Here is a 17,635-nt window from a genome sequence, read left to right on the forward strand (position 1 = left end):
GTGACTGGGCCTCGAACGTAGGCGCGATGTAGGTTTTCTGTGCGAAGCGTGGGCTCGCTTGAGGTTATTGTTTTCCGGCGTGCTGTTATCGCTTACATGTAACGTATGTGCGGCCAGCAGCACGTATACGAATAGCACTTGCCGTTGTGCGCTCCGAAAACGCCCCGGCTCGAGGGACGCTTGATGGATAGGACGGGCCACGGCGGAGGCGAGCTGAGCGGCGAGCGTGGCGCGATGCGTTTGAGCAGCCGTGCGCACGCCTGAGAATTGCGTGCAGCACCTCTCTCGCGGCTGGCTGCGCCTTCCCACGTGGTGTGGGCATTTGAAAACGAGGTACGCGAAGTCATGCTGCGATGATTCGCGGGACGGTTTTGTAGGCAGAATAATTACTTTTTTCTCCTTGACTAGTAGATGTTCAAAATAACTCGAAACGGAAATACAAAGGGATAACGGCAAGCTTGAGGTAGATGGAAGTATACAGAGACTGGGGTGGACGTGATTGTGGCGGCACTATTTGTCATTTTCACTGGCATACTGTCGCTTTAAAGCAGCTGTATGACGCGCGGGCATGCACGTGTGTAGCTCCACTTGGCTCATATCGTAGAATTCATCCAACGGTGTCCTCCATTCATACACGTGTGATCGCCATTGAGGCGTTTTGAATGGGAACACCGGAGAGAGGGGCGCAAGAGGGCGGCCCCCATAAACAAGGTTAAAGTAGTCCAGCCTTGGGCGTCCTTTTCCTTCGTGGGCTGCTCGGTCGGCGATGCCATCGTCGAGAGCAGCCAGTGCCGGTCGGCGATGGCTGCGTGCACTTTCTGCCACTGACATCTCCGTGGCTGTGGAATGCAGCCTTGACAAGCCCGCTGCTTGGGGGCCACGACGAGCGGCGAATGCCTGAATAGCCGCGCGCCTTTTGTTTTCCCATCTCTGTGGAGCACAATTTGCCCGACGGCCGGTTGGCTGCTGCCACTTTGTGCCCACCGTTCGTTGTACTGCCTTCAGTACTTTTGAGTTCAATTATGAACATTACTTTCTTTATTTTTTAAATTTTTTACAAGGAACAGGGGAACGTGGCTGGCCCAGCGCCCGTGCGCTGCGTCTTTCGTTCCCGTAAATCGCCTATGCGCGCCCGAGGACGCTAACGGCACCCTGAGGACATTTGTTGCGGGCCTTATCTTGGGAGGGAATCGGCGCTGCAGGCGCGACCCAGTGTATCGGCAGCAAAAGAATGGCTTCTTGCGGTGACCTTGGCGAATAAGGGCGCGAGCCACTTATTTTCCTTCTGCGGTGGCGAAGGCCCGTGCAACAAAGCCGCTTCAGAATGACTAGCGAATACTGTGTTGACGCGCTCCCTAACACAATGTGCTGTGTTGCGCGCCAAGACTGGATTTCCGCGGACGGCCGCGCAGATGGAGAAGAAAAAAAAAATGAAGCTGAATGGAAGGCGATCTGTTGGCGCTAGATCAGCGTAACGTTTGTCATCCCTTGTTCAATCGTGGCTTGTCTCCGAAAGAGCAAAATTTTTCAATCCTTGAAGCGTGAAAACCGTTTCGATGATATGGATATCGAACGCATGTATATTACCCTCCTATTTCTGGCGGTGGATGGCGTGTGTGATTTCACGTGTCCTGAAAATAGCTTTTCATATTCGTAGATTTTGCTGAGACTTGTTGCATTTTTGTTTCGCTCTGAGTATTGAAGACACGGTTTCGCTGCGTACCACCGTTTACGTATCATGCGTAGAACAGGCTCCTGAAATGTCCAGCGCTATTTTTTTTACATTGTTAAGTGACCTTTTCAACGTATGATGCTTTTAGTATACCTGACCGTTTAGTGCCTGCTTTTAGTGATGTTCCGTCGAACTCTTGATTACAACTGTTTTCGTATACTGATCAGCGCAAGATACGATTTTAAGATCGGCGGTGTTCTGTCGTCAGGCCTGAAGTCCCTCCATACTAGGCCTCTGCACGACCGAACACCGTAGGTCTTAAAATCGTATCTTGTACCGTGTTTCTCTAAATCTTTTTTTTTTTTCGTTGAACAGCTTGGCTAACCTTAGCTGGGACACCCTATACTATATTTGGCGTTGTTGCGACGGCTCGCACCAAACAGGTACCGCTCGTCGTCTGACAAGTACATTTTCATCGCAAGAAAGCCTCCCACCCCCGTTTTTTTCTTACTGTTCAGTGTTCCGAACTCAAACGTCGCTGCTTGAGCCTTCGCATGGGCACGATATATGCGGTTCTCGGGGCTTCTTGCCAGTATGCCGCGCTGTCAAACATACCGTGCTCGTATATATAGTGTCGTACATACGCCTTGCGCCTCTCCCGTCGTTCCCCGATTGTGCTGCATGTAAGCGTCGCATTTACAAAGTCATACGTCGCCGAGATCTCGTAGACGGCCGGTTATGTAAGCGACTCGCGCAGCGAGTTGTATCAGCTTCCGGGTTCCTCTCCCATTTGCTAACGGTCCCGGTTTGCGCGGCGCGCTCGCTGCCTGCTTTATTTTGGCAGCTGTTGTCAGTGCGCACGTGGCCGCTATCGATGGCCTGCATGCTGCGGCCGAGGTCGCGATCGCGGCTGCCGTGTCAACAACCTATACGGCGCCGTGTCCCGGCCAGCCCTCCGTCGGAATGTCGCCCGCCTATTCCGACACGCGCGGACTCGGCAACGGACTCTCTCCCGCGGGCCCCGTCGATTTCCGGCCCCTTGGACGTTCGCCGGGGCATGCGCTGGTGCTTGCGTGCCCGCCTGCCTGCCTGCCCGCAGGGTGTTAGCGGGTCTGACGAAAACGTTAATTGTCCGGTACTGCGGCGCGCGCCCGCCCGCTCTTTGCGTTGTTTTTTCAGCTATTTCTTCGCAGAAAGCGGAACAGGTTTCGGCCTTTGCCGCTGTACGAAAAGATGCGCCGGCGGCTGTCGGCGAAGGCCATCGCCGCTGCACTTTTTCCCGAAGGGTTGGCGGCGGCCGATCGCCTGGCTAACGGTCCGCGCGCGTGACCTCCTCGCCGGGGAAAGCGGATGCTCCGGGGTGGGGTCCGTCTTTTTTTTCGTGCCACATATCCTGCGCGACATGATTTATTCGGAGACGGTCGGGTGGAGGTGGCTGATGCGCTTCCGGTCGCGTGGTCGGCTCAGCGCGTGGGTCTGCCGCCCTCGTGCGCGCTGCAAGACGTCGCGCTTTGGCGTCTCGTCGCTGCGAGGCCAGGTGCAGCGGGCCGAGACGCGAGCGCGCGCCGCCTTCATTCACCCCGGCGCGGGTCGACGCCGCCTGCACGGCCGCCGACTTGTGGTTTCACCTCTCGTCGTTCAGCGCACAGCTCGCTTCCAACGCAGATCCCTAGCAGTGTTGGAAGGCGTCCAATTAAGCGCCATCCGTGACACTCGTGACAACCAAAATGTAGCAGCACCGATAGCTATCCACGACTCTCGGCGCTCGAAGTGCTTCGTATAGTTGAAATTTTGCTACTGCTTAGTACGGCGATCGTGGGAATCGCAACCAAGGACGTCGTCATACGCAAACGCAGATGTGTGCGTTCGATTGCGGTTGCAAGCCTTCGGGCGTTCGCAGGCACTCTCCCGACGTCGGACGAGATTCCGCACACCGGCGCTGTTTGAAATTGCGTGCTTCTGTATTTGTTTTCTTTTCCTTCTGAAGAACGGAACGACAGCCTTTCTCACCGTAAATCTTTTGTATGTTGTTATGAGAAATAATACCACCAAATGAAGGCACTGTGTATACTTGCGTGAGGAATACCATTCAACGTGCAACCAACATCTCCCACTGAGCAAACTTCGTTTTTCAAGTGTTCGTAAGCCAGTTCCTTGCACTGTGATATCCTTTGGCTCGTGTTTCTTTACTTTTTTTTGCCGTTTTTGATCAGGTTTCCACTAAGCATGCGTTTGCAGCTTGGGAAGGTTCAAATGCCTCTTGCGTACCCTCGCGTTACAAACTGGCATGCAATGGGTTCAAGTCCCACAGTACCACTGGCGGCCCTTACAGACTTGACGAGAAGCTTAGCTGGCCTGTTGATTTCTCGCGCAGCGGTTGTGACGGCTTCTGGTAAGGAGGCTGCAACTATAATCTCTGGCCGTCGCATTTCTGCCCACAGTGCGCCACTGGGATGTTTGATTCGAAATCTGCAAAGGCTGTCTGCACGCCGTTCTTCTTTCTCCCAATCACCGTGCGCGCTCCTTGGTTCTGTTGATCAGTTCCGCAAGGAGCACGCATATGCGGGGGCGCACGCTGCACTGTCTAGCCTTGAATGACGTGATCGATAGTCGCAGGGGGTCCCCGCCTAAGTGCGGCTTTTGGGCTCGTGCAACACACGTTGGCCAGTGTCGTTGACCCCTCGACCGCTGCTCGGCCAACGGTTGTCGCGCGCTGAGTCGTGACTGGGCGCGAGCTGCTCCTGCCAGCTTGTGTTTACGAGGAGGCCACAGAGAGACCGAACGATTACATTGGCAAGGGGCGTGCGGAAAGGCAGCTCGTGCCATTCCGAGCTCGGCTTAGGCGCTCCGTGCATAGAGATTAGTGCGATGCGGCCGCTGAGTGGACGCGCACGACGGCAGAGAAGCTGGCTGCTTTCGGCGTCGCATGCACGCATATGTGCGCCATGGATATGACGGGCGGTTGTACCGTTCGGAAGCTGCCGCGATGTGCGCTGCTGCGTTTCCGCGTCGTGCAATCTTCGAAAGCCGCGGCATGCTTGTTTCACTGGCGTCCTGGACGGAAGGCACTTTCAGTGACAGCGCCGCTTCGCCTGTAACTTTTGCCCGTTGACCGGGCGAAACGTCGAACTCGGAAGGGCCCTTCTTTTTGATTTGGCACTCCTCACTGGCCGTGGGAAACCGTTCCTAGCATGCACTCTCTCGCTAGGATTTGTTCGCCACGAAGCTCACTGCCTCGCCTATGTGCATGCATGGTGATGCTCGCTTATCGAGCGTCTTTATGAGGGTTTTAGTTTCCGTGCTCTTGTAACTACCCATTTCTGCTTATCGAGATTTCTCAATGCATAAATGCACGCTGTCAAAACGATTTTCATTCCATAGCGGCTGGTAGCACATTTTTTTCTATCTTCGTAGAAACACCAGCTCTGGGGTGGTGTTAGTGCGCACATTTTCTGTCAGAGCTCCGCGTATTCGTCCCTCATTGGTACTTCTCTCCGTGAAGCGTAGGAATACTGCAGCCGGTGAAATTAGGACTTCTTCGGTTACGGTCGCGTTACATTCAAAGTCATTGTTGAAAAAACATAGTAGGTAGGCTGATGTGTACAGGGTGGCTCGTTTTGTCTCGGATAAATAATTCCGCTTTTTTTTGTGTGTGTGTGTGTAGAGTGCATGCACGCAGTGCGTATTTTCACAGTGACTCCATTTCGGCTGAACCAGCAGTGACTTGTATCATCGTACATTTATATGCCTTCCCTTCATTTTGTTGTGGTCTCTTGCAGCTGTTCAAGTGGCGGCACCGAAGAAATTCGCCGTAGAGAAATCAGAACCGTTACTAATTACTAATAGCACGATTGCGGTGCCTTGAACTCTGTGATAACTGGCGGCGTTATCGACAAGATCATGCGGTTGCGCAATGGGAATGGTCTCTGCCCACTGCGCGTGCGCGTAACCTTAAAGCAACGCTACTGGTTTGGGAATGCGATTGCAGACGTCTAAATACTGGAAGAGGACGGTATGGAGATAAGCATATCGAAGAAGTGTGGTCTAAGAGGATTAAAATGACGGCGCGCGGGAATAGGCAATGTATTCTATTGATGATACGTTTTCTGCGTGATCTTGTTGGGGATTCATGGCGGATAACGGGTCCCTGGCGCGTTGACATGACCGTTTGAGCATGGGGGAGGACCTGAGCAAGATTTTACGCTGTGATCTGCATTCGGAAGCCGTCTGCGGAACACGTGTTCGTGGCCATTGCTGGTGGATACGCGACGATCTGACCGCCGGCTGTTTCTGTTTAGGAACGGGTGCGTCCTCGCACCTGCTACCGTACGTCGGTCGCCTTCTGCAGGGGAAAGGCGGTCCCACGCTGGCACAAACCGCGGCTCTTTGTTTTTCATTCGTTACCCGCGCGGGCGAATTGTCAGATGCAACGGAGAGCGAACGGAAGGGTTATACGTTTCGCTCTTGTCGTGAATCGGAGCGGCCCGCCTAGGTTTCGTTCCTGCACTTATATTGTTCTGCATGACTTAATGTGGAAGGCGATTTTGTTTCTCTCGATGTCATGGTGAACCTGCTGATATACTTTTTCGTCCGCATAGTTTCCCGTTTCTATCTCTCTTTTTTTCGTTATCTAGGTCGCTCCTCCCGTGCTCTGATGTTTTTTTCTTCTCCCAGTCTCCATTTTTGTGCTTGGGGCGGTAAGCCGCTGACGTTCTCATTGTAGCTCACGCCTTCTGATATTATTACGAACCCTCTTTGAAGAGCTGATTTTAGCCTGGTACGGTACAAGGGGGACACATTGGACGTCAAACTTTTGGGAGTATAGAGGCATTTTGGCAAGATTTGCAAGCGCGTGACCTGGGAGCACGTCAACGCCTGTGTCGGGCCACAAATGGTGTCTCGTTCGTGACTTGCTGAGCCTCTTGAATTCTTTTGGAACACTCGCGAAAGCGTATAGAGCGTGAGAAAAAAAAATGTTCAGAAAAGAACGAAAAGGTCTTTCTGCTCGCACCAGTTGCGGTCACTTCCGCGTGCTGTACCGTTGATATGCAGCAGCGCTCTTCCTGCCAAGTTGGTGGCGGCCGCAAACTGGTTCCCCGGGTTCAAAGCTTTGGCGAGCGCGATTCACTGGCGCCAGTCGATACACTATCGACGGGAGGGTCGTACTTTCGATCGGGGCGCGCTCTGGCATGCGGCCGGTGCCGGCACCATCCGCGGCCTTATCGCACCGGGAAGCGGCTCCTTACGGCGCCTCCCTCGCCTTTGGGCCGGGCCGGTCTCTCTCCTTCGTATAGCGGTTCTTTCGACGCCTTCGGGCGTGTTATTTGCGACCCGTTAGGTGATACCGCGCGCCCTGCTGCTGCTACGCACCGGTGAGAGGATGGGCTTTCCGCCGCGGGCTTCTCACGCTCGTCGCATGTTCCTGTGGCGCCTCGCCGTCTGTGGCACCGCGCAGTTCCAGGTCAATCAAGTGCACCGCCTCGGCTCGCTGTGCGACGACCGCACCATGCCACAGTTCGGTGGGGGGTGAGGGGGGGCACCTTTCGAATAGCCCGTCGGCATTCGGCGCGGCGTAATTGTCTTGGTCGGTGCGTTTTTAACGCCGAACGGCACTTCATAGAAGTGCGATTTTTCCAGTCATCGAATGTAGCGCCACGTAGCGTACTTCCGTTGGTGGTTGGGCTGTAGCCAATGGACGCCAACCCCGTGCGCAGCTTTTGCGCTCGCACGTGTTCGGGGACTCGTCGGCGCTGCGCGTAGCGCGGCTCGCTCGATTCTCTGCAGCTTTCGATGTCGGCCTGCCTGCGCGTCCTTGGAGGAGCGAGCGCGTAGGCGAGCCTGCTAGCCGCCTAACCCTGGAATGCTCGAGCGGTTTTTTTCCGGCTGGTTTGTCTCCCCTCCCACGGGTAGCACCGCCGGCGTGACGGCACGTTTGCAGCCACGCGATTGGCGCGTATACCGCATCGAAGCACCCGCGCGTCGCACTGCGGAACGATGCACTCCGGCTCCCATGTATGGCGGCGAGGGAGCGCAGCGCCGCCTTTTGTTCTTGCGAGGCCGCAAAGCACGTCCCACACGTTTACCTGGTCCGCCGATATCGGCCGCTCAGTTTTTGTACAGCCCGCGGCTCTTGCGTCACCGCCCAAAGGTGGGCTCCGCAGAGGTCGAGCACGCGCCGCCTGTCGCATGTGACACAGTTGCGCAATGGCGGCCCGTGTCGTGCGAGTTACGTGCTCACTGTCGTCTCGAATCAGAGCGGACTCGCTCCTTTGAACGGGCGACGTGAAGTGGACATTCTGAGAGCCCTTGCTGGCGGGGGGGTGTGCACGTTTCGCGCAGCTCGTTCGTTGTACGCGCGCAGGCGCGGTACACAATGGAGGCGCATTAACGGTGCCGTGCCGCAACCTTCGCTGCTGCGCAGTGGCAGCGCGTGCATACTCGAGGGCGTCATGTACAGCGTGTTGGAGATGACTGGCAGCGAGATCCGGTCACGTCTTGAGTCCGCTGTTTTGTGTGTGTTCCGGAAGCAGAGCGAGCGTGAAACGCGTGCCATATGCGATCTAGTCAGTGTCATCGGGGCGCGCCAGTTTCTCGTGGTACCTCTCCTCTCGGTACCCCAGGCAGTTGACGCAAATATGTAGTATGAGGAAGCTATGTTCTGTTTGTAAGGCATAAAACAGTTCACGTAGTACTGTTTATGCTAGGGCATAATTACAACACGCGTGCTTTCTGACGACACGCAAATACAGTTTTTTTGTATATGCAGAGCGGATGGAGCTCACACTGAACACCGAAGTGTGATTTGTTTTCAATTGCATCCTCAACGTGCATCCAAACATCGATAGTTACAGGCTTAACGTTATTTTTTTGGGCATGCTCGCTAAGTTTCTTTCACATGATGTTGCGCGCCCTCGCTGCCGCATTGAAGGTAATGCTTGAGCATCACAACGTGACCGCGTGGCATCCTACACGGCAAACGCTTTGCAGTCATTACGGTCTGGCAGCGTAAGGGAGAATTACCATCGCTCGTCTATGATCGCAAGGTTCGAACGTCTGGCGTGTGAAAGTAGCGCGCAGCTTCGCCTCTAGCGTGCGTACGGTGGGCGGCGATGGTAGACTTCGCCGCTCTCTGCCCTTCACGCACGGCGACTGCGACGCATTGGTGAGCACTGATAATGAGACGGGCTGTCCTCGTTACAGGTTCGAGTATTATCGGGGGTACGCCCAGCGTTGCGCTGTCGCCCCGCAGCGACGGTACTCGCGCTGCCGCCGCTGTATACAGTGTGTCGATTGGCGCTGAGGTTTTCTTGCAGTGCGCGCGTTCACTACTGAAAAGCTATTCCATATTGCGTAAAACAACATTCAAAAGGCAGCGTTTGATCAAAAACTGTTGCTTGTGAAACTTGGGTTGAATGGTGCGAATAATTGAATATCGCCTAAAAACACGTACTCCCATTGTGTCATTGTTTGCCTTTCCCGGTCCTTCAATCGTGTTTACACTCGCATCATTGTATGTATTGGTTATTCTTCATATTGTTACGTTTACTTTCTGAATATGTGTCGTCAAAGCAAGCAGTGCAGAAGATAAAGCTAATCCTCCTGAGTGCTTCTTTTTCAGTGCTGAATTCTTCTCGTCCTCGTCGTTACACTTACCACTTTCGTTCGATTGCGCATTGTGGCTCACGGGTTCCAATTTTTCTCCAAGCATCGGTATTTCGTCGTGTGCTAATCACCTCCCGCGCGCAATACCCGAACAAAGTATAAAGATCAGCAACGGTTATAGCGGCACCTGCGGGACGCATTCTTTCAGCTGTAATTTCTTTCCGCGATCCAGGGCGGATAGAGCGGCATAAATAAGGCGGTGGCTACTGAAGTGTGCCATGCACCACTTCGCGCGGGACAGCGGGTGTTCGGATCGCGGACGTGAGATGCCGCGGCCGATAGCTTGCAGCCCTGCGGCAGCCCGTTCCCACCCGACGGCCCCGGTCGTCTACTGTTCGCGTGTCGGTTACGGTAGGTTGCGCACGAGTAAATCATCGCCGTCAGGGCCTGACGTCCGCTATCACGAAGGTGTCAGCTTGTGGGCAACGTGCTGAAGCCATGACCTCTTCCCATAGAGCAATATATTCGAGAATTCCATGACAGCTGGTTTTATTCGCTTGCGCTCCTCTTCGAAGAGAGAAAGAGAAGTTGGGGCGATTCTGTTTTTCAAACAATGCCACTATGCAGGCTTCGCTTGCCGTGCAGTGCTCTTTTTCATTTGTTTTCGAGGGCTTTTATTAAACACTGGCAATGCATTAGTTTTATTTCGCCTAGGGTAATTCGTGGAATAACCGCACGGTACATACGCGGCAGTCGTACGTTCTCTTACCGGGGAGCAACAACTCAGTACCCGCGAAGCCTGTTATCGTCTATGACATGATGCAAAAGCAATTTCGTTCCTTAATCGACCACGTGCTCGATACAAGTGCATGCCGGTAGCTGCAGTAGTGGTAATGCGAGAAAGTGAGTTCTATAGCATTCGGTGCAGAACACGACCAAACCGTCGTTGACTGAGGGTGTTTTCCAAGGTTCGCACTGTCAGTCAACGGTGGCATTTGTCTTTCGGCCTCACTGTCGTGCAATGCACGCGCGCGGGCGCAGCAACTACAGCACTGACCATTCTTTGAGCCGTGCCCGCGCTCGGCAGCAAGCACGCCGCGCTCGGACCGCGCGTTCCCAGCACAGCCGGACGCAGCGCCTCGCACGTGTCCAGGCGCGCCAGGAGCGGTGCGGAAAAGCACTCGCACCAGGAGAGCCCCGGGCTCCCGGCCGGTGCGCATTTCCCTGGGGTCTCGCGAGCCGCGGAAGCGGCGCACTCACCGGGTGGTACGGAGGGCAGCGCAGGGGCCGGCGAGGTGTTTAATCCTTTGGGCAAGAGCGGCACGGCGGCTGTACGGCGGGGGCCTCCTCCTGGCCGACTGGTTCTCTGGCGCGGCCTGCGCGCCCTTCTGCGCGGGCAAGAAGGCGACCTCCTCGCCCTTGCGGGTGAGGGCGGCCGTGCCATTGGGCCCGCAAGGTGTGGTCTCCTTCTCGGCCCGTGTTGACATGGGGGCCATGCCGTGTTTGCCATCCTGTAGGCCGCCACGCACGCGAACTCTCTTATTTTTCCATGTCATGTTGTCAGCGTCATATAGGGCGTTCGGAAATCGCGCGCGTTGCCGTTGAGGCGTTACGAAAGAAAAGTCACGGTTGTGTCAACTGGGCACGTCTTGTTTCGTCTTGACGTCAATTGACTGCACTGTGCTTAGTGAGGTGAACTCGAATCGCGCGCTCTTTCCGTGCGGAAGCGTGCGCGCGTTTACGCGTTGTTGCATAGCAGCGTAGGCGAATGTCTGCTGCTACCTCTTCCGGCGCAGTCGGATTGCGGAACGAAATTTTCTGTTTTATTGTGTGTCGCAAGAATTCGCCAATTTTACGTAGCATTCCATGGCTTTCTCGAAGGCATATTTCTATAGTTTATTTTTTACCATTTAGCGCTTACCCTGCTTGCCTTTCTGGGCAGCTTGTCGTATTCGTATGTGTGTTGTTACTTTGGTTCGCCGCATAGTGCAGTGCGAGAATTCTTTCAGTAATATGCAGGTGGTACGATACGTGAAATAAGGATTTGTTTGTCTGTTTGTGTGTTTGTGTGTGCGCCAGAGGGATCACCGCCGCGTGCGCATGTTTACATTCCGAGTCCAGTGTATTTTCGCAGGTGGTTCGCAAAAAGGTTTACAAAGAGAAAAGCGCTTTACATTGGTCCACTATTTTTCCCCTTCCAAATCCAAGAGCGGCGAAAGCAGGACGGCCGAGTGTGCAGCGTTCTTTGACCGCCGCTGGCGGCAGTGACACAGGCAGTGGCGGCCTTCCGCGGTGAAACTGCGGGGCGCGCCCGTTTGGTTCCTCCCGCGCTTTCGAATTACCCGGCGAAATATTGCTTGATACAATGACGCTTTCTTGGGCCGTGCAGAGCCGGCGCCGTGCTTCGCAGTCGCAAAAGGGAAAGTAGCAGACCCATTTGGGCGGATGCCCCCCCCCTCTCTCTCTCTTGCCCCCTCTTGAAAGAGGGGAGCTGTCTTCCCTCCCGTTTCGTTCTACCGGGGAAGACTTGCGCGCCCGGGGTGTGTCTTCCTTCGGAACTCCCGAGGCGCCGCTGCAGGAATGCACAGGTGGGCAGTCTTTTGTTGTACGGGCCTCGTCCGAGAACTTTTCCTTTCCCAGAGCGCGGGAAGCTGCACGGACAAAGGCCGCTTTGATGGCGTCCGACATCAGGGTCAGCTTTTGCGGGCTTCGTAGAAAACGGGCAGAGGGAGGAGAGAGAGAGCATAATAAAAAAAAAGGGGGGGGGGGGAACCGCCAGTGCCGCGGCAACTTTAACGCAGTGGCTTTGTGTTTTCTTGTTTGTTTTACGTCTGCTATTTGTTTTCGGTCTGCCGCGCCTTTCTTTCTGCACTGCACGCCCGAAGTACGCTTGCTCGTGCGCGCGAAATTCGCTGAAAGGCGAAGCCGTTTGGTGTTTCGATTAAGAAAGTACCGAGGGCGCTGTGTTATGAAAAGCGAGCCAAAAATAGCCCGAGAAAGGCGCATTCAGGCGCCGCGCCACTTGCGAAAAAGAATGGAAGCCGGCTTATTTGCTGCGTACGTGACCGTTTTCTGTCACCGGCGTGGCGTGCGCGTTCCTTTTCGGCGCCTCTCAGGTAGACGCTGATAAGTAGTGGCGACGTTGGCTAAAATCGGCTGCGCCTGGATGCCACTGAATCTGAGGTTCGGTACTGGCACCATACTGCGTGCAGTCTCGTTGGCATGCCGCGGAATGGGCGCCATCATGTGAAGCGAGTCCGTGTTAGTCGCTGTTTCCTCTCTTTTTTTTCCCCGTTATTGACTTTCTCCACTAGCTCTTAACGCAAAAAAATATGCGTTTTAGGCATCAGTGGGGTGTAGCCTCATCTAAAACGGGGGGTTTGCGTGAGAACGTGAGCGCGTTCTCGCGGCAAGCGCAACCGTGAGATGCCGCGATCAAGGGTGAAAGGAGGAACCATTGCGTTTTTTTTGGATGACACAATGAACAGCAGACGAAGGGTGGCGTGTAAGGAAACGACGTGCTCTTCCGCCGTAGGAAGAAAGCTCGGAGGAGCTACGCGGAGATCTCCGCTCTCAATGGATGCGAACGTGCTTGCGTGGGCGGATCGCAGCTCTCGCTGTGTTACCCACGTGCGCATCTGTGGCGCGTAACGTCGCGTAGGTTTCGAATAGCCTTTCTCAACGTGGCGAGTAATTAGGCCTCGAGAACAGGGGAAAAAAAGAAAAATTACCCCCGTTCCCGCCGTGAGCGCGTGCGCTTGGATTTTTCGTCGAACGAGGTCGCGCCTTGTCGAGCGCCTTTGTCTCGCTCCGTTTCGCGTGTCTCTGCGCTAGTTGCGGCTTTTATTGGCCCCACCGACCACCGCGAGCCGATTTGTGATCGGCCGATACCAAAGCGCGGTGAACGAGAGCGGAGAAAACCGCGCCAAGTGGACGCCCTCCCCCCCCCCCCCCCCCATCTTAATCGAAGCTAAGCGCGTTGCTCTCCCGTGTCTAGTCGCGAGCACGTCGGTCTCGCTCCAGCTTTCTCCCGCGAGCTTGTGCTGACGGAGGAAGAGGAAAACTGCTGGTCCCGGGGCGCAACAGCAGCTTGCGTCGGTATCGAAGGCTGTGGCACGGTCGCCCGCCAGGTATTGCCAGTTACGTGTCGCTTGAGGCGTAACGATTACATACTGCGTCTGGTTTTTTTGCACCGAATCACGACGCCTGTCGCTCCTAACAGGCAAACCTGCCTCGCTTTGCTGACGTCACGAAATTATTTATCTTGGACTGCTTCACGGGACATCTTTATTGGAAGTACGAGTGTGAGAAAAACCATCCCGAACCACGCATCCCGATCTCCGCAGGCCGTTCGCGCGGCGCAGAGGCGTTATGAACAAATTGAATTTCTCAAACTAAAGTGCGTCAGAAAATTCGTATAGTGTGGCTTACACACAACCTACAGACATGATAGCGTCGGGTTGTAATTTGAATATACGAGAAAACATAATTCTGTTACGCGGAAACTCAAAGCCCTTTTCCAGCTGTCATCCAGTAGGAGCGGCGCGCTCGCTTGGTTCCTTGTAACACCGTCTAGATAGTGTTGCAATGGTGTTACAAGGGGGGAAAAAGTACGGAAAGCTCGCCTTCGCGCATAGCGTTCGTCGCCAGCGTTTCCAGAAAAAACGTAACGGTTGCATAATCTTCAGAGACCGGGAAGCGTTAGAAGCAATCGGGGATCTTTGAATGTCATATCGCGTCCCACTCTTGAAGGCAAAGCCTAAGCGTCCTCCAAATTTTTGTTAGTAACTGCTGCGAAACTGCTCCGAAACGGCGTTGGCAAAATGAAGACGAGGAACTTCAACCGGTGAGCCCCAAAGAAACCGAAAACCAGCTGTATATGCTATCATCATTGTCTAAAATGCAGTGAAGCCTATCGTAGCCTCGGCTGCAGCCGAGCCCGCCGAGGCATTTCTCACGGCGCACGTGGGCGCGGTCTCAACTTTAAATATATAGCTCATTTTACTGCGCGTTCTATAACCATTCATCTTTTAAATTGTTTGTTTCTTCCAATTTGTGTTGATTACTGTATGTGCAGTATGTTTCATAAATATTAATATTAATGAGACGCTGGGGTGATGTTTTTAACTCCAGGTGTCATATGGCATATTTTGCCGTCTGCACCGAGAACACCAAAAGCTACTCCAAAGTGCCATCTTTTCTGTGCTCCGAAACCTGCTCCAAGAAAGTAAAACGTCGCTTCCATCACTGCAATATATATATATACCCTGGTATATATACATATATATATATATATATATATATATATATATATATATATATATATATATATAGTGTGTGTGTGTGTGTGTGTGTGTGTGTGTGTGTGTGTGTGTGTGTCGAGAAGCATGGGGGCGCACTTTCCTTCCTACGTGCAGTTTAGAGGCGCTCAAATCAGACGCGTAAACATCTTCACAGGGTGTAGCCGCCCTGTCTACCGTATGGACGATTACGTTGGGGTCATTTTCCATGTTCGCAAAGCACGCACTCAACGCTCGCCATTTCCAAGGTGTACTGGAGCGGTGTCGGGGAACACAGCTGACTATTTGTGGGATAATACTCATCGTCACATGGCCATGCACCGCGTAATGGATGCTATAGTTACGGGAAACGTTTAATATTCAAGCTCAATAGAGTTGCAGTCTTCTGTTTTTTCTTGCACTTCAGTAGAAAAAGCTGGCTGACACTACGCACTTCCAGGCGTAAATTGAAGAGATGTTTGTTTGCCGGTCGGTCGTGTCGGTTTGATCCGACCGGCAAACAAATCGGAACTAGAACAGTGATTACTTTCTCTCACGAACAGCTGTCTGTGCCGCACTTGACGCAGACTAGTGCCGGAGCGCAGCTATACCGGCAAATAGCCCCTTGAAGCCCAACTGCAATAAAATTTCTGACCCCGTAAAAAGCGTATATCTTCAGATATATAGTATACGTAGTATAGATCAGCCTCGGTGCGAAATGTTACTTCTGAAACTTTAGCGGATGCGGCCATGAAGCGCTCGCAAATGTTTTGTGATGCCGCCATTACTTATCGCCGCAGGCGAGGCTGAACCCGGAACATTGAGAAGAAGCGCGGGGCTAAGCTTGCTCATCACTTCTGGGATCTGCGTCACATCCGCTAGCCACAAGGCGCCCGCGTTGTCTGCTAAGGAGCTAATTAAAGGCTGCTGATAACATCTGAAACTTTCCCGTATCGCCGAGATGGATTCGATAGTATGTACTACCAACCAATTCAAGCCAACAAGGAAATTTCGTTGTAGTTGGCCTCTAAGTTACGGCACACGGCTCCGCGTCATTCTGCTGACAGGCGTTGGCGGTGGAGCCGGGCGACGCGAAAATTCTCTCCGGCGCCGAGTGGCGCGGTGCAGCCGACGTGCAAGATGGCGCAGCCAGGCGAACGTGACGGGCTCTGCCGTCGCTCTTCTAAATATAATGCACGCTGCCATTCTTCTCGTGCGGCGCTCTGGCTGTGTGGACTGCGCGCTCCGCTGGACGTGGCATGACTTGCACGAGGGGGCCTGTCACCTGGCTCGGCGGCTGATGTTTACATAACCGGCGGGCCGCTCTCTCTTCGCTCCCGTTCGTTCCCCCCTTTGGGCCGCCGACCGAACCGCGGACTCGCCGGTCGCGAGTTCACGAGCGAGATTTCCCCGCCGCTGACGAAATGGGCGCGATAACGACATTGCCTGCGTAGGAAACCTGCTTCGGGAAGGAGTCGCCGCGCTTTTCTCAGTCTCTGCGTGTAGGGTGAACGCTGCCACCTTCGGGAAAATATGTGAAACATTGTTTACACGGAGAGCAGCAACAGCTGTCGATCGAGTATGCAGCATGCGTGCAGTGTGTTCGTCACGTCTTTGTGATATTCGTCACGTCTTTGCGATACGCTGTAATGAGCTGCGTATGTATGCTAAAATGCTGCCAGCGTAGCTGCCTAGCGTTGTCTGGCTGCTTCCGGCAACGCAGTGTTTCGGTTACTGGGAAGCTATGCGACCTGCTGCTCAAGGGGCCGGACTTGTGGGTATACACGAAAAGGCCGGGAAAAAAGAAAAGAAGAAAGACACCCTCAAAGGTTAAGGAAGATCTGACTTTTTTTTGCTTTTATCAGATAAGAAAAAAAGGGAAAAGAAAACATTCTAAATTTCGCGACACAAACATTGAGTGTTAACCATAAATAGTTGGTGGTTAAATTTTACCCTCAGAGCAATGGCTGCGAGGAAAAGCAATTTACATTTGACTGCGCTTCGAATTCAAAGCGTCAAACGCCTGCTGCTGTCGAATTGCCCTGTGTGTTTTATCCCTCGCCAGTTTGTTTAGCTCCTATATTCACAAATCCTTAATATAGGACAGGGATATGGGACTGGACAGAGCATGTTTGGACCCCAGTGATTGAACAATGGAATTTGTTACCTGCCGAAGTTCGTTTGTTACCCATTTCTCAATTTTTGAATGCTATTGCTGATGTATAGTTCCCTTCCATTATTCCATTTCTCTGTTCCTGTCTCTGCATATCGTAATTAGCTCTAAATAAATAAATAAGATGTGCTTCCGTAGACTTGCAGTGGTGGCGAGGCCTTTGCAGCAGTCAACCACTCACGCCTCTGGCATCTTTGCTGCGGCATACAATTGCAAATATGAACCGTCAGTTTCGAGCGGAACCGGTATGTTTTGAAATGTGCACGTACAGTTTCAAAGCATATCTCGGGGGAACGATTTCTAATGCTTGTTTGTGGTCAATACAGCCGGAAAATACCGACAGCTTCAACCAAACGCGTATCGCTGCATCCAACGACAGTGATTAGCTCTAAACTGGTTCTTGGTTAGTTTTCAGGTTTTGTTATATCGAAAGAAGCAGCAGCTTGTCCAATTACTTGGACACCTCTATCCGAGGCATGTAAGCGTAACCTTCTTGTTTTTTTTTTTCTTTTGGTATCATTTCGCATATGAATGCATGAGTGATTCAGTTTTTACCGTGTCTTAAATATTTTCCAAAATTTCCTATTTTCCTGAAAAGGACGCGGTAAAGGTATTTTTTGAAGCTATATGCTCAATATTTCCTGAAATTTCTATCTCTTACTGTCAAAGCGCTGACAACAAAACTCGACACATTTGCGGAGCACCTTCTTGCTTTTGTTCCAGTGTTATTCTCTAGCGCAAACCGAGTCTCCCTGTTCTGCAAAATGGCTTGCCAACCTCTGCCATACACTAACTTTTCTCCCGAATCGCCAAATCAAGATGCGTGTTCATTTAATATGCACAATACGCCTCAACCCATCATTTGGGTGCATATCCTCTCTTTCATATATATCGATGGTGTACAGGCCC

The 17,635-nt window shown here is 53.1% G+C and overlaps 2 protein-coding genes across 3 annotated transcripts in view; one reads left to right on the forward strand and one right to left on the reverse strand.

The window, feature by feature from the left end:
* The window catches only part of LOC135897261 (uncharacterized), a 46,338-nt gene extending 35,685 nt beyond the window's left edge, over window positions 1–10,653 (reverse strand). The window contains exon 1 of the mRNA XM_065425856.1: window positions 10,535–10,653. The gene's annotated coding sequence lies outside the window, so the exon portion shown is untranslated. The remainder of the gene's footprint in view (window positions 1–10,534) is intronic.
* The window catches only part of Rab3GAP1 (RAB3 GTPase activating protein subunit 1), a 310,097-nt gene that overhangs the window by 121,438 nt on the left and 171,024 nt on the right, over window positions 1–17,635 (forward strand). The window lies entirely within an intron of this gene.

This window comes from Dermacentor albipictus, chromosome 1 (genome assembly GCF_038994185.2).
Source record: "Dermacentor albipictus isolate Rhodes 1998 colony chromosome 1, USDA_Dalb.pri_finalv2, whole genome shotgun sequence".
Lineage (NCBI taxonomy): Eukaryota > Metazoa > Arthropoda > Arachnida > Ixodida > Ixodidae > Dermacentor > Dermacentor albipictus.